Consider the following 25,778-nt stretch of genomic DNA (forward strand, 5'->3'; position numbering starts at 1 on the left):
GGTTGCAAACCCCATGGCATCGGGGTCCGGGGAGAGATGTTGTAGCTTATCTCATTCTCGGAAATTATGGTGGAACGATGAAGGGCGCCGCGAACGGTCGTGTTCTCTGCTGCCTTCGGCAGCCATTGCCTTTTTTTTGCCCCGTGAGAGGCTAATATTTCCTTTTGATCATACGAAACGGAACGGAATCGGGCGACTTCTGTAAATTAGTTCGCAGGAAAATGTACGAAGTTCGTCGTTTCGGCTTGCCGGTAAATTTCGGTGTCGCGCTCTCATTTATTTGCCGATATTTTTAAAAACTTACATAAAAACACGAGACTCAAAGAGCGGACTGTAGAAAGGAAATTAGCTCGAACGCGATTTTCTCGGGCTAAGAAAAACCGAAAGAATACTTATCGTCAGAATTAAAGATTTTTTTTTCAACGAAGACACGATTACGTGTAACGCACTTTTCTTATCTGTTTCATCAATTTATTTCCGAGCTTTTTTTCAGTTGTCGAATTACGAGAATCGTGACGGCAGCGGCGGCGGCGGCGGCGGCGGCGGCGCTAGCACTTTCGAACGTGAAAGATTAAGCAGTCAAAGGCTTTTAAGCGCACGCGAGGAGGCCGTTATCAATTATTCAAGATCAAGCCACCAATCTTGGATCCCTCTTTCGCCGCCGCCGTCGCGCCTCGTCGCGCGACTTTCTTTCTAAAATCCCTCTCCACGCAGACTCCTCTGATTCATCTCCCGTAGTTACCTACGCCTTAACTCGAGAGCCGCGACATAATTAGGCCCACGGCATCAAGTATTTATTCTTTCATTAGCCTCCTCGCTCGTAGGAAGCTCCAAGAGGGTCGGAGATGAGACGATGTCATCCGAGCGTAACTTGATCAACTTCAAACTTTGCCCGCCCTTTCTCTCTCCTTCCTCTTCCTCCGCCTCTCTCTCTCTCTCTCTCTCTCTCTCTCTCTCTCTCTCTCTCTCTCTCGCTTGTTCGCTCGTTTATTCGCTCTTGTCAGCTGCCGCGATGCAATTACTATTGCAAATTCCACTTTGTGCCTCATAAACTTATCTTTATTATCCGTTATTTATTAATTAAACGCGTTCATTAATATTAAATCGGTACATCGCGTTTTGAGTTAATTAGAACGTTTTAATTGTAAAATAACAACACTACATTTATTTTTATTAAATTTTTGAAAATGTAATTGCGTCTAAGTAATCCGTTTCTACCCGAGAATATTTCCACCGCCACTTTCATTGATTAATTGCCCGCGTCCTCCATCACAGGGTGTGGTTTCGCAGCGCACTGAGAGAAGGGTTAGTTACATTTCTCGACATCCTGATTGGAGAATGGTAACTTTGACTGAAATGGGGAACGGAGACTTCATCTGCATAGCAAATGATGCCAAGAATAGTTACATTCATCAGACAAAGTGGCTCAGCAAGCGCTCAGTGTTTCTTTATTACAATTGGTTTCTACAGTCAAAGCCAGCAAATTTAGAACTAAAGGTATAAGAACCAGTCATATTAAAGAATCACTGACAAACTGGGTTTGTCTATTAAACGCAGCCATCGCATATATCGTAACGAAATATTTAATATTTTTTTTATTTTCCAACACGTGTCCACGGTACCTTTAGCGAGGCAAAAAGAGAAGCTCACGAGAGAAGAAAAAATTAATCCGCAATAGCACGCGTCCACTGCTAGCATAGTATTATAGGCATAAGATGCTCGTCGGAGCGTGGTCCAGACTACATCTGCCGCTCCGATATCCCTCCGCCCTTTCAACGAAAAAACGGAATCGCGGCTAAGTCGATTTAAATTATTCAACCAAATTTTTTTCATGTCACCTTTTACTTCTATCTCGCTTTCATCTCTTAGCACAACTATAATCGTTTTCGGTGCACGTGCCGAGAACATCGCTACGGTCATTTTTATCGTCATTCAGGTGGTACATCTCCAACGAATTTCTTTTTTTTTTGTCATTCAATGGAACACACTTTGTGGCATGTTCCACAAAGTTTTATCTCCGGCCGATATGATTAAGATTCGATAAGTTTTAATTTCGACCGGTATAACAATTTTGCAAATAAAGAAATAAAATTGCTAATTATTGTACGATGCTGCGATACCACAACAATATTAATATTTATCATGCTTGAGATAATGTGAATTTATGCGTATCTTTTATATATAATAATGCACGGACGACGCGTACAGTGCCAGAAGATATATTCGTATTAGGGCGGACCTCTTGTAAAACTTTTGCCGGATTCAAAGGAAATGTCAGTACGCGCATAAATCAAATTAACTATGTAAAAGTCCACATTTGGGTCCATTCGGTGACAGTTATTAAAAAGAATGAACCCCTTGAACAGATGCTCTTCCTACCACCGTGGAAATCATGCCGCGACCGTTTTGATTTATACATCGGCCGCATGGGTGGGCCCTCGGAGTTTTCGGTAGCGGAAAGGAAAACTCTTTAATAGTTTCACGCGTGCGCCAGGCCCCATTATCGGGACACGGTTAGGCTCCGACAGACAGAGAGAGATAGAAGGAGTCGCCGCCTTGGATCTCCAAAGAACGGAATATGCCTCCGAAAAGTTCATTAAAAACGATTTCACGTCACCCGAAAGATCATTTACGATAATTAGTTTCGTATACAGTCTTTGCAGTTTCCTTGACACGATTAAAGTACAACGACACTCGATTTAGGACTTTTATACCGTCGTATTTCATACCGACGACCGAAATAATCTACCCCAATTAGAAATGGTAACTCAAATCGACATCAAATCGATATTAAATCGACGCCGATAAGTCAATAAATAGTCAACGTCAAATATTATATGGTAGTTGATATTTTTGTCACCTGTCACCTTTGACCTCATTATATGTGTTTTTTCAGTTGTTAATTCAGCAATTGCGAATATTTCTATAAGATTTCTATTGTCTTTCAGCAAATTCTACATGGAATCGATGCCAAATCGGAAAGTATATATGCACATATATACTGTGTATTTGATATATTAAAATTAACCGGAAAAAAAAGGAATCTATATACCTATACATATTTGCGATTAATCAATTAACATAAGAACAATTATGATAAAGTCGAAAATGACAAAAATATCAAACACAATATTTGACATTGATCTTTTATCGACACATTAATGTGTCGATAAAATAAATCGAATCGACATCAATTCGATTTATCATTTCTGGCTGGGAGGAAGACTTCTATGTATATAAAATTCTTCGAGGATGTAAAAAAGGCGCGCGTGCCTGGATCTGGCTGTTCCTACAGCACAATTTTACTCACACGCAATTTCGTTCGTATACGTATAAATTGCCGATGGAGAAATAATTTGTATATCGAAATAGGCGAACACGAGAGTGGCTTTATACGTCGTCGCAGGATACGCGGATCCAGTACGGAGTCAGTTGCTCGTGATAAACTACCGGCACAAGGATCGAAGCTATAACGCTCTCGTAAACATCCACCCACCCCCTGCCGTCTTCACCACCGACGATGATATCGTCTCTTCCTTTTCACGGCACTTACACCGCGACACGGCTGACAGCAACAGGCGGCACATGTCTCTTTTATCCTCTTTCACCTCCGATCGTGATATACTTACTCAGCTTTTACTGGTTTCCCCAGCTCTCTCTCTCTCGGTCGCGAGGCGTTCGTGAAATGGCGCGTGCGGACACGTTTTTATGCACGTAATTCACGATCCTGGAGCTTGTTAGTCTCAGACGCGGAGATGAGCTATTGCTAATATTTAATCTCTGCAGTATCTCGTAATGCGATGATCTGCAAGCTGCAACACGGTCGTCTCTGCAATGAGAAAATGCACAAGCTGACTGTAATTAATTCTGTAATTGCCGACGGAATCTTGAAATCACTTTGTATTTAACCTGTTTAATATATACAGCTATGGTTAAACTTGCAGGATCAAACATAAAGTTTTCCGCTCAAGCTGAACCTGTTTGCAATGCCGAGCCGTTACCTAAAGCGCATGTGAAACAAGCCATGAAATTTAATTAATTAAATGCTCCACGTGTAACGTCTCTGCCAAATTAATTACCGGAGCACGTGGATTTATTATCCCGCTGCCCGAAAGCAGCTGCGTCTCGCGATCGCGCCCAAGTAAATTGAGGACTCGCGTAATTATACGTTTCGCCGAGGAGAAGATGATGAGAGAGCGCATCGCGAGATATTCCCGACGTCTCGGGCGATGATAGCAGCCCAGGCTGCAAGAACTCAATCGCTTTTACGAACGTAACGTATCACTTTACCCCTTTAGCATTTTGATAATTGAGGAGCATCGCATACTACTGACTTACATAAAAAAAAAATTACAGATTATATAGGTGAATAGCGAGTTTCGCTATTGCGAAGCAAGTCTCGCTGACTCGACACGATTTAACGTTTGCGGAGTATCGCGTCGTGTAAATCAACATATGCGTGCCCCTTTTTTTCCCACCCGTACCCGTCGCATTCGAATCCCCCGCTCGTATTATGCAGAAAACCTCATTGTTGCCTCGCTCAATGGCGAGCAGGGTGGATTCTGGATATATTCTCGTTTTACATAATTCCGTCGTGGTCATCGGGTATGGCAGGTTCCCGGCGAGATCCAGTTGCTGAAGAAAAATATAGAAATCGAAGAATTGATAAAATAATACCGTAGCGATTATCGTGACGATAAAAATAATTTTTGACAACTGATGTGGTTTAACGCTGCTATTTGTAACAACGCTAAGTGTGTTATATTATTGACGTGACTACATGTCCCACTTTCGAAGCGATCGTTTCGCTGTCTCGCTAAACATAATCAAAATGTGAATAAGTATGTTACTTTTTTTTAAGTAAATCGCTATAAATATTACTTTTATCTTTATACATCCATACATTGTTTCTTCTTCCCACCCCTCGTCAATATAAAAGTTGTTCCGCTTTGGATCCAAAAATATCTGGTCAGTCATTAATTATAATGCACACGGACATAACATCGTTAAATAAAATTTATCTTGGCGATTACTAATTAAAGTTATAAAACAACAGAGGTAAATATAGTGAAGCCTCATAATATTCGCTCATATCAAAAGATAAATTAAGTCTCCCCAATTTCGGACGTTACCGAATCTTGTTTGTCCTAACATTTCCCAGAGCCTTCCGCCGGCATCGCGGCCGCCCTTCCGGTGTTCCTCCACTCGTTAGGGTCACTCTCGAAGCTTATAGATTTCCCGTCTCGAAGGACGCGGGGGCGAGCTCTCGAGAAGGCAAATACGACGGATGATCGAGAGGTCCGCCGACGCGATGGAAGACAGATGCGATTCGAGAGAGTGGCCCTCTGCGCGCAGCATCCTTCGACCGCGCAACTTCGTCGCTTCCGTCTTTCCGATTTTTCCCTCCTCCCCCGTTCGACCGACGCGCCGCCACCCACCGTTGCTTCTGTGCACGAGAAGCGTCTAATGTGAGAAACCTGTAATGTGTTTACTGACGGGGACGGTAATAAAAATATGACATCGCGAAATGTGATGGAATACGGCTGTGATAGCGACCTGGCGAGATCATTGATTTTTCCCCCCCTGCTTCGACGCACGACGGTGAATTCAAGGAGATTGAAAAACTGATTGAGGATGAAATAACCTACGTAAATGAGTTGTAGATTATTAATAGTTACGATTTCCTTTAAATTACATTTTTTAATCCTAATTGATTTATTACGTTTATTAATCCTAATTAGTATTCGCGAATCTATAAGTAGCCTCGTACATTTTAAGTATACTTTTTTTAAAAGATGTGAAAATTATAACAAATGTTTTTTTCACAATTTTACATAATTTAAGTTACATAATTTTATTCCTCGAATTTTAACCTTAAAATAAAAAAAATCATTTAATTACTCTTTCAAGCGAAGATACTAATTTATAGTATATAAAGTACACTGGACTCGCGAATATCAATTAAGGAAATTCGGAGCAAATATCAGTTATAGGTATCTTTACGTATCTTAAAGTTCACGATCTCCGCGATATACTAGCCTGTCGTTCTCGAAATGTAACTTAATATAAATTTAATCGCGCACGTCCCCTGACGAGCGATAGAAAATTTCCCACTTGGTTTACCCTCGCGCGATCGCGCTCACACATTCACCCGGCCGCTATCACGTGCTTTTGTGCTCTCGTTCTGGCGAGAGTTTCTTACGCGTCCGGCAGATCTGTGTTAACGAGAACGTCATAGGGGCGCCGTGAAACGAAATCGTCCAAGAAATATCGCAGATCCTTTGAAGCCGCTGACAATCCGGTGCAAAACTCTCGAAAGGTCGATCGATCTTGGTTCCGGGACATTAAGACGTCCCGTAATAATAGAATATGCCTTTGACACCCGTGCGCGAGCTGTCGCTCTTTTAGAAAAATTATTTCCTCATTTAACTGCAGGCAGCACAAAGTGCGACGAAGTTAAGGGCGTAGCTAGAGACCCTACACCCTTTCCCGCAGCGCGCCTTTCGAACGTTCGCGCGTTCACCACGGCGACACGATCGAATGTCCAGTGAAAATTGAGAGAAACCAGATTTCGGGACGAGCGCACGTACGACCGGAAGACGTGGGACAATGGCTGGACCGGCAGTTGGTCTTTGTTACGTAGAACTGGAATAGGACCAGAGGCGTTAACACGATTCCCGAACAGAGGGTCATCGAACCGGTGTGTCGCATGGAGTCGGCCGCTAAACGCTTACCACGCCTCTAAATCCTTCAGCTCCCTTTGCTGGCGGCGTGTCCTGCGAAACGTCACGCAAAGCAAGCTCCTCTCCTTTGAACCGCCCTAAATAATTGCGACTTGCGGCATTAGAGTCAAAATTATAAGTGACGATTGGTTGGGGTTTTTGGAAAACGTCTTCAGACAACTTCAGGAAACGCAGACGCCAGTTAAAGATGTACTACACACAGATGTATATACTACATACATATTCAAAATTATGAAAAAAGATTATTTTAGATCATTTAAAAATAACACAAAATATTTAGCGGCGATTTAGAATCTGAATACATAATTATTTCGAAATAGATAAAAAGTAGAAGTGTTTTTATTTATGTTCCAATGGAAATGTATATTAAGAAATAATGACAAAAATCTCAATTTTTTTTATATAAGTACTTTAAGTATTTCAAGTATTATAAAAATGAATTTCATGTCAAAGACACACGAAAAAGCCTATCTGATGCTTGCATACGGGCGAACTTGAAGTATACAAAAAGTGAAGTGTCACAAAATGTAGAATGTACGTGTATACAGCTGATTGGACTCAAATAAAATTAATTGTATTATTTACGAGAAGATATCATTTGTGACGGCCTAATCCTCGTGAGAGCACTTTTACGTAAGTGTAAGGTTTAAACACCCGCATATGCCGTCTCTTGCTTTCTCGTCTTCTCCTTTGTATAACAGCATTGCTCCACGGAGAAATGTCTTCATCACATATTTACGCGATATATATCATAGATTGTGCAGTTTGCCGCGAGCTGCTTTTATCGATCCACATTTATGAGTTTAAGATCAAGAAATAAATCGATTCGTATATACGATAGTTACTTTTTTTATTTCGGCCAGTGACATTCCGAATGTCGAGGTCTGTCAGGTGCAGCGTTTCGATCGCTCACGCAGTTCCGCCACCCCTTTCATGCCCTCGTCTCTCTATCGACATATTGTGGGAATCGCTACGTTTACATAATTTTTCCCAGGGCTTTGGCGAGCGTTGGAGAAATCGCAACACTTGCCCAATCTGCCGGCGTCATGGGCGTGCTGGGAAGGTAAGAAGGGACCTTCCTCCGTGAAAAACCTTCCTCGTTCTCGTCCTTCAAAGGTCGAACCAGTAAAATCGTTCGTCTTTGTATGGAAATAAGAATGTCCCTCCCCTGGCTCCTGCACCCGTAGTGCACACCCACGTGCGCGCACGCACGCACGCACGCACGCACGCACGCACGCCGCACGCACGCACGCACGCACGCACGGACGCACGCACGAACGTACGCGCACGACGAAGCGCGATCGAAATTCGTGCGTGAAAACTTCAAAAGGCAGTCATGCGAGAGGAAGACGGAAATAGGGTGAATAGGAGCGAAGCCGCAGGTACAATTGGAATCGGGCGCGGGCGAAAATATTTTTTTTCTATCGGAAGGAAGGGACGCGACGTCATGATCGGTACCCACATATCGTCATAAAGTTCAAAGTAGCATTGTCGAAGTGTCTTCTGTGTAAATCAATAATACGTACAAGGCAAAAATGTTTTAGGTTACAAAAATTGAAGTACGATTGTTAATTGATTGACGCAAGCTGTAATTGTTGGTGCAACGTAGATTCCATGTTTTTTTTTAAATAAAATATATAACGTTTGCAGAACAAAACGCGATACCGACGGCCATAGCCATGTCAGTTATGGCGTCAATAAAAAAAGAACGAAATGTCCGCAGGGGAAGATCCTCCCGACTACGGGATCCAATCTCATTAACCCTTCACCGAGAGGAATTCGGAAAGGGGTTGGAATCGCTAACCCTTCCCCGTCGCCATAGTAACGGACCCTACTTTTACCTCCTTACAACAGTGTCCAATGGCAACAGCCTTTTTACTTGTTACTCAGAATACCGTTGCAGGACGTATCACGTCGACGATAATTCGATAACTTTTACATGAAATTGTACAGGCGTTACTGATGTAAAAACAATTATGTGACACAAAAGACACATACAAATAAATAGAACTTTAAATTTCTCCAGAATACCAAAAACGTAGCATTGACGTCGCAAAAGGAACTTTCTATTTATCTTGAGAAAGTGAACCTTTTAGCGTAAACTATAACTAATTAAATTACGTCTACTTTTCGAAATTTATTCCGCCTCTGTTTAACATGAAAGTAGCATGATAGAATCATGGCATACCCACTGTAAAGAGATACGAAAATTATTTTTAAAACAATCAATAAGTGTGCAAAAATATTTTCTATATTTTTTATCTTACAATTAGTAGGAGTGAATTATGTTTTATCAAATATGTTGTTTTCTTTCCAATCCCTCTACTATTTTCGCAATTTTAAGCTATGCTGTCACGGTCATTAGGAATCATTAGGAAGCAAAAAATCGTTTCGTACTTTCCGTATTCGAAAAAGAGAATTAGTTTTCCGACGGAAGACAAATCGTTTTTGAAATTTCATTAGTCTTATTTCGCGCGCAAGCATTTCGAAAACTCATCATCTTTGCTTTCTCTGTGGTCTCATAAAGCATCCATCATTTGGCATCTACCTGCGTAGAGGCTACGACTGCAGACAAACACATTCGAGAAAAACTCTCTTTTCCATCGCGCGTTTTCCTTATACACGGTCATACACATCTTTCTTATATATAGACGAATATTTAGCGTCGTTTTGGTATCAAAGATTTCATCGCGCGACACTCGTCGAAATGTATTAAAAGCACAATGTATCTACGCGCGTTAAATAAATAACGTAATATAATCTGATAGAAAACGAAGATGGTTGTAGATGAGCTGTCACAACAGATTGAGGTTCGAAAGGATTCGGGCCTCGCGGTCCGATTCTTCGTTTCGGAAATATTTAAGTGGATCTCCGATGTTTTGAGAGATAGCATAGAGTCGGCGCCGGGACGGACGGCAGATTGGTGCCGCGATGCTCTTACACCAGCAAAAAGGGTTCGTCGTTAATCTTCGAACATATAGCCGATCTTTCGAACGATGGACAAAGGCACAATGGTAATAGTAGCGAAAGTTGAGACGAAAAGTTTGCATCGATAATATTCGATTGCTATAAAAGTGAGATTTGCAAGTGCTTCTTTGTAAAAATAATTTACTTAAATATATCTATTGTATTTTTACTGCAATGTATTATTATACTTTATTATTATATTAGAAAACTGATTATCATATGAAAAAGTATTACATTATATTATATAAATATGTATAAAGAAAAGACAGGTACGCACTTAATAAACTTTTGCTTGCAACACAAATTTATTCAAAGAAAAACATAATTTTTTTACATATAAAGCAAATCAGGTATCTTAAGAATATCACGATAGCAGATTATTATATGTAAATACTAATATAAAAAATTTATATTAAGAAAAGTATAATATAAAAATCTGCAAATGCTTATTCTTTTATCTCGATAAAACGTTTAAGCGCCTGAGGCGTCTAACTAATAATAAAATGATAACTTCTCCCTTGACTATGAAATATATAAAGGGAATAAAAGATTATAACAATAATTAATAAAATACTAATTCACATGAGTTCTTAGACATAATCAAACAATGCATTAAATTTCTTACAGTTTAATACGTACTTATAGAGTTTTCATAATACTGATGCCAAATTGTTATTAATTACACTGTAAAACACCATTTTGCATCACGTGTATAAATAATCATTTCTGACGTATTTTTGCCTGCTGAACATAAATCTGTTGACTATGACGTCACAATTTCGAGGAAAAATACGTCAAAAGGGCCGAAAACGACAATTTTACTTTTCTGAAAAGTGTAACGTGATAACCAACTTCTGTCAACGGATTCGTGTTCACCAGGCAAAAAACGTCGGAAATGGCTGCTTACATTCGACTATTCACACTCGTGATGTAAAAAAAAGATCAAATTTTGTTCCACAATTATTGTTATATAATTGAGATGTTAATCGATGCGTATTCTTAGCCGCCCTTAATCGACGCATGTTAACACATCTGAATAGTAAGTCTTTTATTTATACATTTTGTCTTCAATTTAAGTGAAAACGCGTTTCTCTAATCTTTCCTTCTTAAAACTTGCGACAGCAGTAGATTTGTGCTAAATCGAGATTTCTTTCTATGAACATTTCTTTTACATTACAACAAATAAATCCATCTAAAAACCAGTACAACAATTCCTCGCGGATAAAATTGTTGTATTGCTAATTAAAGTAGCAAAATTCGTTTTATTAATCAGTTTCCATTATTACTTCTTTTATTTATCATTATGTTTAGGAAATCTATTTTTCGACATACTCGATTCCACAGAGCATTAATTTCAATGCAGCTGCCGTGACAAAACCGATGAAATATTCATCGACGAGTAATGCGAATTCGTAGTAATCGAGTTTGTTCGCAGTGAAAACAGAGAGAAAGAGAAAGAGAGAGAGAGAGAAAATTAACGAGAATGCGAAAACAAATTAGGCAAATGCACTCTCTGTAGATTCTAATTATTGTTTGTTCTCCCATCCTTCAAATCACCGACATCTTCCGCGACCCATCGTAGTCAAATCGAATTGACTTTTCCACCCAGTCTTTATTCATTCATTTCGTCTTTAATTTGAGTGAAAACGCGTTTCTCTAATCTTTTCTTCTTAAAACGCGACAGCGTACAGCAGTAGATTTATGCTAAACTGAGATTTCTTTCCATAAACGTTTTTTTTTTACATTACAGCAAATAAATCCACCTAAAAACCAGTACAACAATCCCATCCTCTCGCGGATGCTAATTAAAGTTCGAGGGTGCGTTAGATGATACGGTAGGAGCAGAAGGAACTCATTGGCATTCGAGACGTAGAGCCGCATAAAAAATAGCTTCTCTCCCGAAACGCAACTTGGATTTCTCGGAAGGTACAGGGATGAGGTAAAAAGGGTGTCGCGCAGGAGAGCGGGGGGAGGGGAACGGCTGTGGGAGGAAGCCGCAGGGTAGCGAGAGAGAAAAAAAGAGAGGAAGTCCGACCACCCCTTGGAAGACAGAGCCGCTGCCGGCGTCGCCGCCGCCGCCGCCGCACTCGGGGCGCTAGAGGGATGATGAATATAAAGGCAGGGCAAGCAGTTAGGGTAGATTCAACCCTCTCGGCTCGTGAGCCTCACGGGCCAAGAAGAAGCTCAGATCAATACTTTTTATGCGAGAAGCCACGGGGACGCGACCGGGAGGGGGGGGGGTTGAACGCGGGAAGGAAGAAGGGCGAAAGAGAGTCGGTTCGGATGAATACGGGGTTGACACGGCAAGGTGGAGCAGTCTCTCCCGGCTCGCTCTCTTCCACCCCTTCCTTCACCGCCACCCCTCTCTGTACCTTCTTCTCTCTACCTTCCGTCTTTCTCCACGTCTCTCTCTCTCTCTCTCTCTCTCTCTCTCCCCCTCTCCCTCTCTTGCGCTCTCTGCTCTGTCTCTCTTTCTACCGCCGTAATCAGGAATATCATTAAACTCTCGGCTTCTTCCTTCGCAACAATCTTCTCCTTTCTTCCGCGCCTTCCTTCTCGCCATCCCCTGCCCTCCCCCGACGCCCCCTGACAAGCTCCTCGTTACTCCTCGGCGCGCGTGGGAGGAAGAGTCGAGAGCGCGATCTTAACGATCCCTCGAAGGAAGTCCGCGTTGCATATCCCGGCTCTCGAGATATATTTAACATTGTCGACGTGACCTTCGCACAAATTGCTAATTGCTTAGGGATACTTTGTGGCACGGCAAAAAAATTTGTGGAATACATTCTTATACGCGGTCTGCGGCCGCGTAAAAAAAAAAATTGCCCTGTAAACTTTGCCCGATATATTTTCTCGTCTGTATTTGTGACCACAACGGTAACTTCTCATAGTAGTTCCTGGTGACGCGATAACAAGGTAAAGCGGAGTCTCTTTTTTTAACGAAATTCACGTCTGTTATACTCGAGGATATCCCGCCTTTGGTTCTCACCCCCATGGGGAGACGGTGTTTGGCAAAACAAGGAATACGGATATACAGACCAATTCCGTGACCAAAAACTAGAGCAATGCCGTAAATTTTCCGAGCGTGATTTAGGGGATCCTGACGGCGTAGGTTGGATACAGATTTCGAGCGTGCAATTTCGTGCAAGGACTTTCTCTCCCCGCCGGCGAATGACAGAACCCTTAACGCGTCCAGGCCATAAATCTACAAGTTACATAAAACTAGAGTAGAATCTTCAACAGTTTTATGCAATATACACCGGCATTGCGATCCGAGGACACGAGACCCTATGTTTTAGATCATGTCTTCCTACAGATGGATTGCGTCACGGCGGCATTTATTTCTATGTTCTGAAAAAATATATATCTTAAAATGTCAGATATAAATGCCATTATTTTTATTTGACAACGCTTTCATTCTTGACCAACAGGAAATGCAGAGCGACGAATTATTGTTAAAATTAACCTTGGATGTGATACTTAAAGCAGGTAACAAAAAGAATGATTAACTGCTAGTAATTAAATTCTATTTGTAGCATTCCTTCAATTTTTATTTCATTTTTTGAAAGGATATAGTTATTTCATATATTCATTAAAAAAAAAAAAAGAAAACATTTAGTTGATTCGCGGTAAATGCTTTGAAAGTCTCGACATGTGTGTATTTCATAATCGCTTTCTTATAAAAAAAGGGGGGGAGGGGACCAGTCACGGCGGTCAAGTCTGTTGGATGTGTGCGCGGACTGCTAAAAAGAAATGAAAGCTCCGCTCCGTAACTCCGCGGCGGACGCCGTACGTAATCCACTCGTATACGTAGCGAAACTCGAGAGGGTGTTTCATCCTCGTTTCTTCGTCATGCGCGACGGTTACTCCGGCGGTGCTCGAGCGGAAAGAGATATACACGAGCGCGAGGCGCACGAAGACCTCCGCGCACACACAGGCACGAGGAGGCACCGCGTCGTCGCTCGCCAGCCACCCTCGCGCGCGTCTGAGGGTGCGTGTTTACACACGCACACGGGAACGCGCGCGTATATGTAGGTGCCCCGGAGATTCTGCAATATGTTATTGTTCGGCTCGAGCGGAGAGTATCTTAGAGGCCGCTTCTACCCCTCAACCATTGTCGTGGTCCTTACAGATATTGACAACCCGCAGGAGAAATTGGCGGGATATCTGGAATCTCGGATCTTTCCGGGATACGCATCTGCTCTCGAGAGTCGCCCCCTTCCCTCCCTCCTCCCCTCCCACCCGCTCCCCGCAAGAACGGAGTCGGATTAAATTCGTTTCTCGTTTCCTCGAGTCTCGTGATTTCATGCAGGATCGAGCATCGTGACTTTCGCGCCGCGCAGAAAGCGCTGTCTCGTGTTGTCTCGTCGAATCGTATCGCCCGGTGTATTCCATTCGCCATGTCAACAAGCCAAAAATATATCTTAGACTCTTAGAAAATTTTATGTATTTAAATGAGATTAATTCCTAAGCACGATAAAATGAAAAAAAAACGGTGAATGGTCTGTCTCGAGTTGAATAAACGCGTAGGAATCTCGTAAGGGGGATGGCTTCCGCGCGAAACGGACAGAATAGGTATATTATTTTCGCCTGAGTTGCTCTCCTCTCCGATAAATGGTTTTTGAAAGATGTGGCAATTCAGTGAAAGGTTTCACGAAAAAGAGGAATTGAAAAAATGAATTTTACACAATTTGATGCTACGTAAGGATTCTCGAATGTTCAGGAGTACGAAATACATAGGAGAATACAATAATCTACAAATAACAAATTTTCCATTCCAAAAGAAGATAATATTATGAAATAAGAATTATACTTATAATATTAACGATACATTATTTAATCCAAAAATCTTATAAAATATATGGCAATAACAATACAATTATATTTATTATACTTTTGAAAAGAATTACTTTTCATATTATAATATACTATAACTATAAAATTATTCTTAATACATAAGATTTTTACATTTTAATTCTATGTAAACCCGATTAAAATATAACATATATAATAATAACAAATAAAATAATTAAAGTTAATCTGGCTATTTTTTGTAAAAAACATCAAATAATTACGATTTCTTACTACAATAAACGCAACGATCAAACGCTCATTTATTACGAGCTTGCAGAGTTAAAAATTTCAGAGACATCGATGCAAAATAGTAAAGTTCTCTATTTATCAATACATGATTAACCTTTTTATGTTTTTTTATCTACATAATTTACTCTTTTATTTCGCTCTTTTTGTCTGTAGACAAAAGCATGAAATTTTCGTTGAAAACGTTTTGAAGAGATCCGACTAATCGGGCCTAACTTTTTGCATGCGAAGAGCCACGTCGATCCAAATCGAAAACAATGTATGTGCTTCGAATGAAAACTGACGGAGTGATTCACGGGATGATCTCGACCGAGTCTGAAGTATTAGCGGAATGGCGCCATACGCCATTTCTAACTTTCGTACTAATCCGTTGATTGGTTTCCATCAGACTGGCTACCTGTCGACAACCGGCGCTGTGCACGAATTAACGTACAAGTCATTGACAGTAGACGTTTCAATATGAGATATATACCTGAAAGATTCTCGACCTCATTGGCGAATGAAATATAATTGTCGATTTACTACGACCCTTTCGAGTGATTCTTACCCTAGCTTCTTCTTTTCTCCTTTCTTTTTCGGAGATTGAATCGCATCTCTCATGGATGGACGTGTATTCTAATCATTTTCGAAGTTTCTCTTCCGTGTGAATAGTCGCCATCCAAGGAACACGTCAATCTTTACGCAAGATCTGCGAATATGTTCAGACTAATGTAATTTATATCGGCTAATTAAACTCGAAACAATGATCGAAACAATAATGAAGCGTGGCAACCATTCTATTCCTAAAAAACAATATTAGCAGTATTTCTAACGAACATTTCCCATAAAATTCTTCATATAATTTTTCAGAAATTCTATAGAAATTTCAGAATTTTTCAAAATTTCTGGATATAATTTTATATAGAAAATGTTAAGTTTTGTTTATACAAATTGAAGCATTTTTCAGAAATGCTGAAAAAATCTTTTCTAGAATAATTATACATATAAAATCTAAAATATTCTAAGATTTCTCATTTTATAATATCCAAAGAATACCTGAAAATTTGAAGAAGTTAAAAGTATTTTTTCAGAAATCTTTATAAATTTCAAATATATAACAGTTTTTTCTTAAACATGTTATGGAACGTTGCGTGAATTTTTTTCATCAGAGGTACGATAGACAATTTAATTTTAAAAAACTTGATTTTTCCTAAAAGATGTGCGCTATTAAACAAACAAAATAAATATGCGACAGAATAACATTGATTATTTGTAATCCCTCCGTTAAATGAATTTGATGATCATATTACGCGCGTTACGACATTAGCGTCCCGGTGTCTTCTTTTCCAACGGCGAAGTCAAGTAATCCTTCATTGCGATTCAACGAATCGGGCGATTCGTGAGCTGAAGAGAAGTCTCAAGCAAACCTCTTCGTGGAAAAAGAAAACACGATGAATCGGGCGCACGTGAATCCCAGCCACGCGCCACAATGCCCACATCTCTCGCGCCGCGAAGAGTCTCGAGGCGCGCACTTTTTATTTATTCCGTCCCGTCACGCACGTCGCTCACTCGATCTGCGCGCACCCACACGACTCCCTTGGAGCCAGCTGCATCGCGTATTGTCGAAATCTTTCGAAATCTCTATGCGTCACGATTTCTCCCTCGCGTAGCTTCGAGAGATATCGTCACACTTGAGAAAGGTATACGCTCCTCGATGACGAATCGACGAATTTTCAAGAGCCGCGAATTCGTCGCAGACGAATGAATAATTTGATCGAATTCATTGATCGAAAAAGTGTACATATAAATATAAATAGAATAATTAGATAAATAAATAAACGAAGGAAAAGTGTTTGGTGTTTGTAATTATATAAATTGAATGGTAAAATAACTATAATATGATTATATGATAAGAATTCCACTTTTACAATTATTAATATTATTAATATTATTATTGCTATAATGTTAGTAATAATTATTAAATTTATAGTACTAGCAAAAAATATAGTTGAGACCAAAAAAATAATCTACGTTATAGTTAAATGAGGATAACTTTTTTCTCTCAGCATAGATGACTGTTTATTTATTTCTTAACTGTAACTGTCTTCAATCTGTAATTGCCATAAATAATCAGAAATATAAATTCAATACAAATTAAAATGATGAAATAAACAAAGATATAGATGCCTTTGTCCATCTTCTTTTAATCTATAACCTTTATTGACGAAATTGGTCGATCTGCTACTGCCTATACGAGACTAATTCTTTATTCGATTCCACACCTTCGGTGGCGATAGTTTTTAAGCGCAGAACTGCCCACGAGGGTGGAAACGAGGGTCAGTTATATTCCACATCGCGGGGTGCCGCGGGCGCCATATGTCGGCCAACGTTAAGTTCGGCCCCCGTTAAGCTTCGCGAATGACTCCACGGTTTTCCGCCCGACTCGCGAAACCGCCTTATAATAACGCCTCGAGACGGTGGCCACCGAAGTAACATCCATCATTTCCGCCGAGAGTTATTAGGCCGCAGCGTCCAGCGGGTGAGCGCCGCGTAAAGACTATGGTGTGGAAAGGGCGGTGGTGGCGCTCTCCCTCCCTTTATCTTTCTCTCTCTCTCTCTCTCTCTCTCTCTCTCTCTCTCTCTCTCTCTCTCTCTCTCTCTTTCTCCCTTCGGTTCTTTTCCCTCGATGGTTAACGATGCGTTTTATGCCGGCGTTAAAGCACTCGTCGCAAAAACCGCCGTTGCCTTCGTTTCATCGAACACCGCCACCATAACGCACGCGGGAGGAGTGAGCCAGAAACAAGCCGTAATGATCTCAGAAATGATTTACAGTTCTCTCTCATCGCCCACCCCCTCGCCTACCTTTTCTTCTTCTTTTTTCACGCGCCGGCATTCCGACTAGTCACGTGGCGATCTTTTTCGCTATTGTCTCTATATCTCTTTGCCGACTGCCGAGCATAGAGCTCGAAGACAAGCGGAATTAATCTGAAGGGGGGGAGGGAGAGGGGGATGGGTGGCGGAAGAGGAGACAGGTAAAAGCGAGCCTTCGTTTGCCAATGCGGAAACCACCGTGGTGGTCTATGATGACTATTTTCCTTTTGAGAATCCTATTCTCTACTTCATATAGATCGTGCTACTGAAGTTTATAGCTAATAGTATCTCGCATCTCTAAAAAAAAATCACTGCTTCCATTCGCCCGCAGACAAAAAAAAAATTGAAACGAAGGAACACGGAGGAACGCAGTCACGCTCTTTATGATGTAAACTTAATTCGTTGTTGAACTTTTTGGCGAAGCCGTCGACTTCCTTGAAGATTGGAGACGGGGAGAGGGAGGACGCGGGCAGGTGAGTTATCCGGGCGATCGCGATCCTTCGGAGCGTGTATAAAAGGGATACGCCGGCTGCTGTTACGTGGAGCTACGTTCGAGGGAGGGTACAAAAGTTCCAATATATCAAGTGCAATTCTTTCGTTCCCGCGAGAAGGAACGAGGAGGGCACCGGGGCTGCGGCCCGGATGAGCGTGCCTCGAGGGGGTGGCGTGCAACAATGACAACCCCTCCTGATGCACATCAATATCCTCGCCTCGGATGCCACATATTTCGTTCGATACAAATGACACCTTCTCGAAAAAACCAATACCTGCCTCGCCGCCGCGATCCTTCGTCTCGTCCTGTGACCCGATCGTCTCAGGAGCCCCGGCCGTTTTGTTAAAGGCAGACCCGAAATAATACCCTTCCCTTAACAGGGGTCACCATCTTCTGTGACCTCTGAAGTCAGGAGAAACATTAACGCGTAAATTATTAATGCGTAATATATTAATTAAATTAATTAATATCATATAATGTAGAATTTTGTTGAAACACTTTATATGACTTCAATGTCGGTGTGGATAAACGAAACATCCATGGGCGTCCGCAATGGGAGGGGGTGGCAAGGAGAGGCATTTGCCATCCCTCCCTGAAATCAAACGAGTATAAGAAAAATTCAGAATTTGCTTTCTTATTTTTACAAATAATAAATATATTTGTTAAATGTGAGAGAGCTAAAATACAATATAGGTATACAACGTTTGGACATTTGCTCCTCGCGGTAGTTCGTATTAAAAATTTGAATCATGCCCCCCCCCTCTAGAAAAAATCTTGCGGACGTCTTTGGAAACATCTTTGCCGATAATTGTTTGGTCTACGAGAAGAAATGTTTAAAAATGGCATCGTGCGCTAAACAACACCATCTTCGCTGTTTCGCTCTAATCCGGAAAGACGTCATACGTCGGCCGTAGTTTTGGATTCCCGAGCGTTCCTGGACGGTCGTAAAAGTGTTACGAGTGTGGCTGTCAGCGGCGCTATAATTGAAGATTAATCGTTGGCGTGGGTGTCAGAGCTCATCGCCAAAGTAAAAAAAATGCATTGAAAGGAAAAGGCACGTTGCTGGTAGGGCGGACAGGTCGCCGAGCCTCGGCACCGTTTTCGCCTTTGTGCCGGGGACAATTACTCACAGATTAGAACGAGAATTTGCGAGGCGAAGGCAAAAGGGGGACAATCTCGCTCACTTGATCTTTACATTTACGACAGGAGCCACCGGCCATTCAACCTCTCGGTGAAATATCATCGCCTTAGCGCGAAAAATCGTAAGATCGGGTCTTTCGAGGCGAAGGGGGGCTCCGATTGTGCGTTTCCATATGACACGCTACGACTCTTGTGAAAAGACTATCTGGAAATTGATATCCGTAAGGTGATAAGTTACTTAGCTTCAACGTGTGGTGATAAACATGTACATGACCTACTTTACTGCATTAAGAAAGAATAGGCTTATTAAATTTATATTTAAATGTAAGCTAAATCAGGCCAACCTGTTTATCGCGACGATTTTTACACAATATTTATTTTTCATATTCATCGATTGTAAAGAATGCTCTTGATTCGTGACTACAAGGCTGGTCGAAGAGGCGTAACCGCATTAAAAGAACTAATTGAAACAAATTAATTGAACAAACTAATTGAATTAGCATTTAAAGTTAAATTTAATTTAATTTCTTCGCAGTATTTTAAGATGCTTAGTCGCATCGAATTATTAAGGCATAAAGATCAATTGTGATCTCACTATTTCAACTTCAGCTAATGATTGCATTGCAAGTCCAACATTGATTCGGTGCGCAATTTAAATTGCTGAACAATAGATTTAAAAATTAATATAAAATTTATTAGGTACCAAGATACAGTCGTGACTGTAGAAGCTCTCAAATTTATTTGTTGTATTCACTCACGCGTTCAGTCCAGTTTAAATTACTTATTATATAATTTTAGTTAAATTAACCAACCAGGTTTTCAGCGATATTTATACAATATTCATCTTTTATATGTAGGGCCGACGAGAAAATCAACTATAAGTGTATTAATTATTATATTATTATATAAAATACGCATGGAGAGCGAGGAGAGAGGAAGACACTTTTCCTCTCTTAAATTTTGGTAAAGAAAAACAATTAAATTATAAAATTTTTTTTACAAAAAGGAAAAAACTGGAAAAAGATCACTAACAAGTTCATTAAAAATTGTTATAGTAAGGTCCATTCTATACAATATGTCGTATGTCGACGTAAGCAGTAAAAATCACAGTCGAATGTGATTGATCAATCTTACGATACCGGCATATGACATGTATATATTGTTATAGAAATCTTACGGCTTACGATTTATGGCTACTTGCATATGACGTATTGTAGAATGGACCTTAGTACGATGAACAAGGTTCTAATTCCTACCGCAATATAGTGTCGCTACGCGGAGTTCTTGGCTAATTGTAAGTAGTCAGGAGTCTTAAAATCATTCCGGTCATCTGTGAATATTTTGAAATGACTCTATGTATTTTTTTTTTATTCATTGATATCGAATAAAAAATGAATAGAATATTTTTTTATTTACTTCAGCTTTACAAAATTAACCAATAAGGGAGGATATCGAATAAAAAATGCACCTGGTACTCGTGTCGCAGCTAAAACTGGTCGAAGAGGCGTAACTCTTCGTAGCCACCGGATGCTCGTATGGTCGAAATTCGACACAGATCTAATTCCTCTGACGACAGTTTGAGGAAGACAAAAAAATAGAGAGGAAAAGGAGAAAAGGAAGGAAAGTCCAAGGGAAATGCCAAAAGGGCTTGGATGCAGCTCTCTCGAGAAAAACGGTGGAAGCTCGACCGCGCAGGAAGTCGAAACACATCTTCATCCTCGCACGTTTCGCCGTGATGGAAACCATATTTGGAGGAAAACATTTGACCGGTGCGACGCGGTGAACGTATGAAAATGGAGACCACTTGTCGGTGTTAAGTAGACCACGCGTTTCGCATTTGTCGACATTCTTGACTTGTCGAGGCGCTGATTTTTCTTCACTACGAGAAAGAAAAAAAAGAAGGAGAGAGAGAGAGAGAGAGAGAAATAACCGTAGCCGATGTTCATATAGCTGTACGATAATAGAGTTGCCTTTACTTCTTATTACGGCGTGTTATAACGCGTTCGTGGCTACGCTTCGCCCGCTGTCTTTTAGCGCGGTAAAAATAAGCCTTTATCCTCGGACGTTGTCCATTATGATCTCAAATGACACCATTAGACATCCATCATATACTATATTTTCAGACCTTCTCTTGCCGCGAGATCTTATAGCCAACCCACACTCTCGTTGTCGTAACTTTTTTTCCCCGCCGCGACTGACGAATGACATAGACGCAAGTCGCGAGGAGTAAATCCCGCTAAGTAATAGAGAGATTATCACGGAGATTATTTGCATAAAAAGTGTTCGAAAATCCCGACGCGCCATGTCACGTCGTTTCGATTCTGCCACGTAATCAGCCGGAGAAAGCGTCATATGTCACGGGGGCTGTAATGTCCGAGAGAATCGTAAAGATATATATTATTATCAGCATCGATCATTGGGATATAATTATCATCGGGAATCTAAATGGTTTTCCTGTCCCGTGACCTAAGTCGCCGACGACAGTTGCGCAAATGCGGTCGGACTGTCAGACTGTTAGTGGCCTCATGGCAGATGTTACGATGCAGACCATAACTCGCATGCACTTCGGCCACGCTTCGATCTTACGAACGTCCGCATAGCGGCCGGCGATTCCATTCCATTTTCAGGCATCGACAAAAAGCCAGTATACAAGATTTTCGGTCACACTTTAAATCTTTGCAAACAAAAAAAACCACTTGTATCACTGATTTTACAATTAGACGAACTAATTAACGCTACGATTTTAAGCGAATGTATAAATATATTGTAAAATCGTAAAATATTATAGCTTACGAGACAACCATACTGAAAAATATTTTCAATTTAAAAATATTATATTTAATTTTAAAAAATTATTTAAATACTTGAATAAATATTAAAAATGCAATGTAAATTAAGAAAGGTAATGTAAAAACAAAATATATTTTTCATGTAATAAGATATTTCAAATTCAATTTAAAAAATATTTAATAAAAAGAACCGATATTTATTCTAAAAACTAAATTTTAATTAGAAATAAATTGTTTTTAGAAATCGATAGATATTTATAAATAATCGTATGCCTTATGTAGAATTGCAGTTTCAGTAAAAAGTTCTTACGAGTGTTACGATAACAAGTTAGAATTACGATTCTATGTAGAATTGTTGTTGTAAAATTGACGAAAATAATTTTTCTCACTTCTTCAAAATTAATATTACTATTTCAGTTTTTATTCACATATCAATTATGCTTCCATTTTCTTTTCTTAATTTCATCATCTTCTGTTGTTGTTCGTATTACTACCTGAGCAGTCGACGATGCATGACTGGCTCATTTCTAAAGTTGACCGTCTCATCAACGATGGACAGTTGGGGTGAGTTTTAAACATGAATATCAGCATAATTATTTGTGATCTCATGAAACATTTATGAGACAGACGTTTTATCTAGCGAAATTTACTACCGGATCGACGGGAAATAACGATGCGTGGATACGCCCGTTTGCTATGACACCTCTAATTTAATGTTGAAATAAACATTTTGTTGCCGGCAAACGCAGGTAGGCTGATGAAAATGGTCAATCAAATAACGAAAAGCGGTCGTAAATATTTCTGCGGTCAATGGAAAACGGTTTATAATATAATCTTTTATAATGTAATCCTTTTCCCACGCGAAGACTCGTGAACGGTCTCGCGCTGAGTTAAAAATGAGGGTGAGAGAGCCTTTTCTGGTAACTGGAACTTTTGGAACCGTAGATCTTAGAAAAATGTAGCGATACGACCATTACATTGTAATGGACCATTACAATAGTAAATGAATGATCCTCATTATTGCCTGGTAAATCTGGACTGCATCTGAACCTCAAGATGACCACCGAAATTCCGACCGACGCCCCAATGATTTTTCTAACTTTAGGTAAGGGTTACGACGACAATAGCTTTTTTGTCGCTAATCTATAAATCAGAGTTGCATCCGTGACAAGGTCGCTTTGGTGAATCTACTGCTAAATCTTTTGCAGAATGCCCGGCAAAAATGCTGCAGGAATTTTGTAGCCTGGAGGGTAGGTGACAGATATTATAATTCTGCAACCGACGTAAACAAAGTAAGACCTTTATCAAATGCAAGTATGATATATATTAAAGATTACTATTTTGAAGATACTATTTTGTAATTTATAATTATTAGAAAGAATATTAATTGTCTTCAAAACAGAAGTTTTTTTTTCACAAAGATACTTTTGCATATTTTCAATTTTTAGAGATATAATGTTGATAATTAAAAATATAATAAAGATATAAAATAAATAAATATAAATATATACAGGGTATCCCGTAAAGATCGTAACAACACTAAAGGATAGACTCCTGACATTATTTTAAGATAAAAATTCTAAGATGTCAAGGTTATAATAATTTTTTAATTAGAAATATAATTAACAGCAATCTTCATCATACATAATCTTCATATTGATTAACAAGTGAGGTAATAGTTAGCTTTCGCCTTTGAGTTGTACCACACCTGAAACGCGCCAATTTTAGGCAGTCTGAAAGATTCGCTAACTTTAAATGCTCATAATAAATATTGTTGCCCTTGCGCTCTCGTGCGACGATGTCGCTCAAGCTGAGTCAGTCGACTGCAGTCAGTAAGAGAAGACGATCGCCGGGTGATAGAGTTGTTTGACAGTCTCGAGACGAAATTGAAGAAAATACGAAAGATGCGTTTTCTATACACGTTCATTAGAATAAACATTTCTATTCTGTTCCTTGAAAAAGTGTGTTCCTCCTCTCTTCTGCGTGCGTTCGGGAGTGCGCCATCTGCTTCGAATGTAAATTAATTTCAGTGTGGAATATGTTCCTCAGATTTGATTCATATGGGATGTTTTGGTATTATCGTTCGCTGTCATTTACTTCCGTTCCCCCATTTGGCAACACCTTGTAACCAAAATGGCAAAATGTTTGCTGCTATATATTTTTGTTGCGCTCCGAATTCGATGTTGCAAAAGTAACGAATCGTTATTTTTCAAGCAACGGTAATGGCAACGCGTTACTTTTTAAAATCAGTAAATGTAGCAAGTTACTTTTTTAAAAAAGTAATGGCGTATGTATCACTTATTTGCTACAACATGACATAACTCAAAAACAAAATTTTTCAGAAAATGAGTTTGAATATTTTAAATTATTAAAATTTCATAACATTATTTTTGAAATGTAATAACTGATTACAGAGGAATAAAAATATGTTTTTTCTCTTTTTTCTTTGCATTACTATTCTTTTTCTACAAGCAAAAATTAAAATCTTGAACATTTTGCCGATTAGAAGATTAGATTAAAAATATAAAAGGAAATACACCTTACGGTGCACAACAATTTTTGATATTTTATTTTTGAAGAAGATGCGACCACATGCTGGCTAAAGTACCATATAATGCAGAAAGTCTTTCACACGACAGAGGAAAGGTCACGGTGGTTCCCCGTTTTCGAACATATGTGATACAAACACAACGAATCGCTTCCGCCGTCCGCGTCGGCGGAAAGTCTTGATCGCAAATTATTAAAACCGTTTTTCATCAAGTGTTTATAGCTATTGGATTAGAGACTAATCGATATACCTATACACACGACAAGGCTTTTAGTTTATTGATGAGATAGCTGCACCCCCCCAACTTCTCGACAATCAAGAGATATGCGGAGCCGAGGATGACGATCCAGGAAACTCGATCGCGTGTCGGGTAACGACACATAACGAAAATGATGATGCCTCCGTGTCATAGTAACAGAATCGCATAGTGTGAGAGTACCGAACAAATTGAAGCAACAAGAAAAAGGAGTGAGAGAGAGAGAGAGAGAGAGAGATATCTTCGATATTGTGTCCTGGTGGCAGTGTCCACTCGGCGTAGGCGGATTAAGGGTAAATCCAGCGGTGACGCTGACGCGGGGGATCGGAGGGGGGGGGAGGGGCAGGGGTCAAAATCCTGATCGCGTTTCACGAACTACCACCTTCGAATGACGCGCCAGCTTCCATTAGCGCTACCTCTACGGTAGCGCGTCAAAAGAAAACTCCTGCGCGCCGACATTATCACGGCCTGCCAAAACACGATTCTTCCTCGCCTACCCGGAGTCTACGGACCCTGGTGGAAATTCAAAGGGGTTTGGCGGGGCAGTCTTTTCTTCTCGACTCGATTACATCGGCAATAATAGACGCGGTCGGGAGGGAGCCGGTAGGGGTTGCAATGAAAGTCTCGTTGATTCGTTTCGTTGACGATTCGAAGAAAGAGCGCTCGACCGCGTGAAAGGGTTTCCTTCGGGGCATACGCGTGGCAACAGGAAGCGGCGACAACTCTTTGGAGGGATTACAGGGGATTGCGACTGTCTTATTGATATGCATTCATGCGAGAAGTTTCGTATTTAGTCAGTGTAAACACGGCGATGTCTTTAAAAATCGTTGTATCATTCCTAGTATAGAATCGCGGACGACTATTTTTACTCATAAATTTAAAATATTTTTATATA

General features: G+C 40.2%; 2 long non-coding RNA genes across 2 annotated transcripts; one reads left to right on the forward strand and one right to left on the reverse strand.

The window, feature by feature from the left end:
* The first annotated feature begins 1,443 nt into the window (after positions 1–1,443).
* LOC105457195 lies at positions 1,444–4,891 on the forward strand. Its single transcript, XR_975359.1, has 3 exons — positions 1,444–3,857; positions 3,945–4,273; positions 4,357–4,891. It is a non-coding gene; the product is annotated as an uncharacterized LOC105457195 (long non-coding RNA).
* A 9,967-nt stretch (positions 4,892–14,858) lies between these two features.
* Positions 14,859–15,493, reverse strand: LOC105457194. The gene is made up of 2 exons (XR_975358.1): positions 15,355–15,493; positions 14,859–15,220 (listed from the first exon to the last, which is right to left on the reverse strand). It is a non-coding gene; the product is annotated as an uncharacterized LOC105457194 (long non-coding RNA).
* Between the last annotated feature and the right edge of the window lie 10,285 nt (positions 15,494–25,778).

The sequence above is a fragment of the Wasmannia auropunctata genome, unplaced genomic scaffold (genome assembly GCF_000956235.1).
Source record: "Wasmannia auropunctata unplaced genomic scaffold, wasmannia.A_1.0 LD335343.1, whole genome shotgun sequence".
In the NCBI taxonomy this organism is placed as follows: Eukaryota; Metazoa; Arthropoda; class Insecta; order Hymenoptera; family Formicidae; genus Wasmannia; species Wasmannia auropunctata.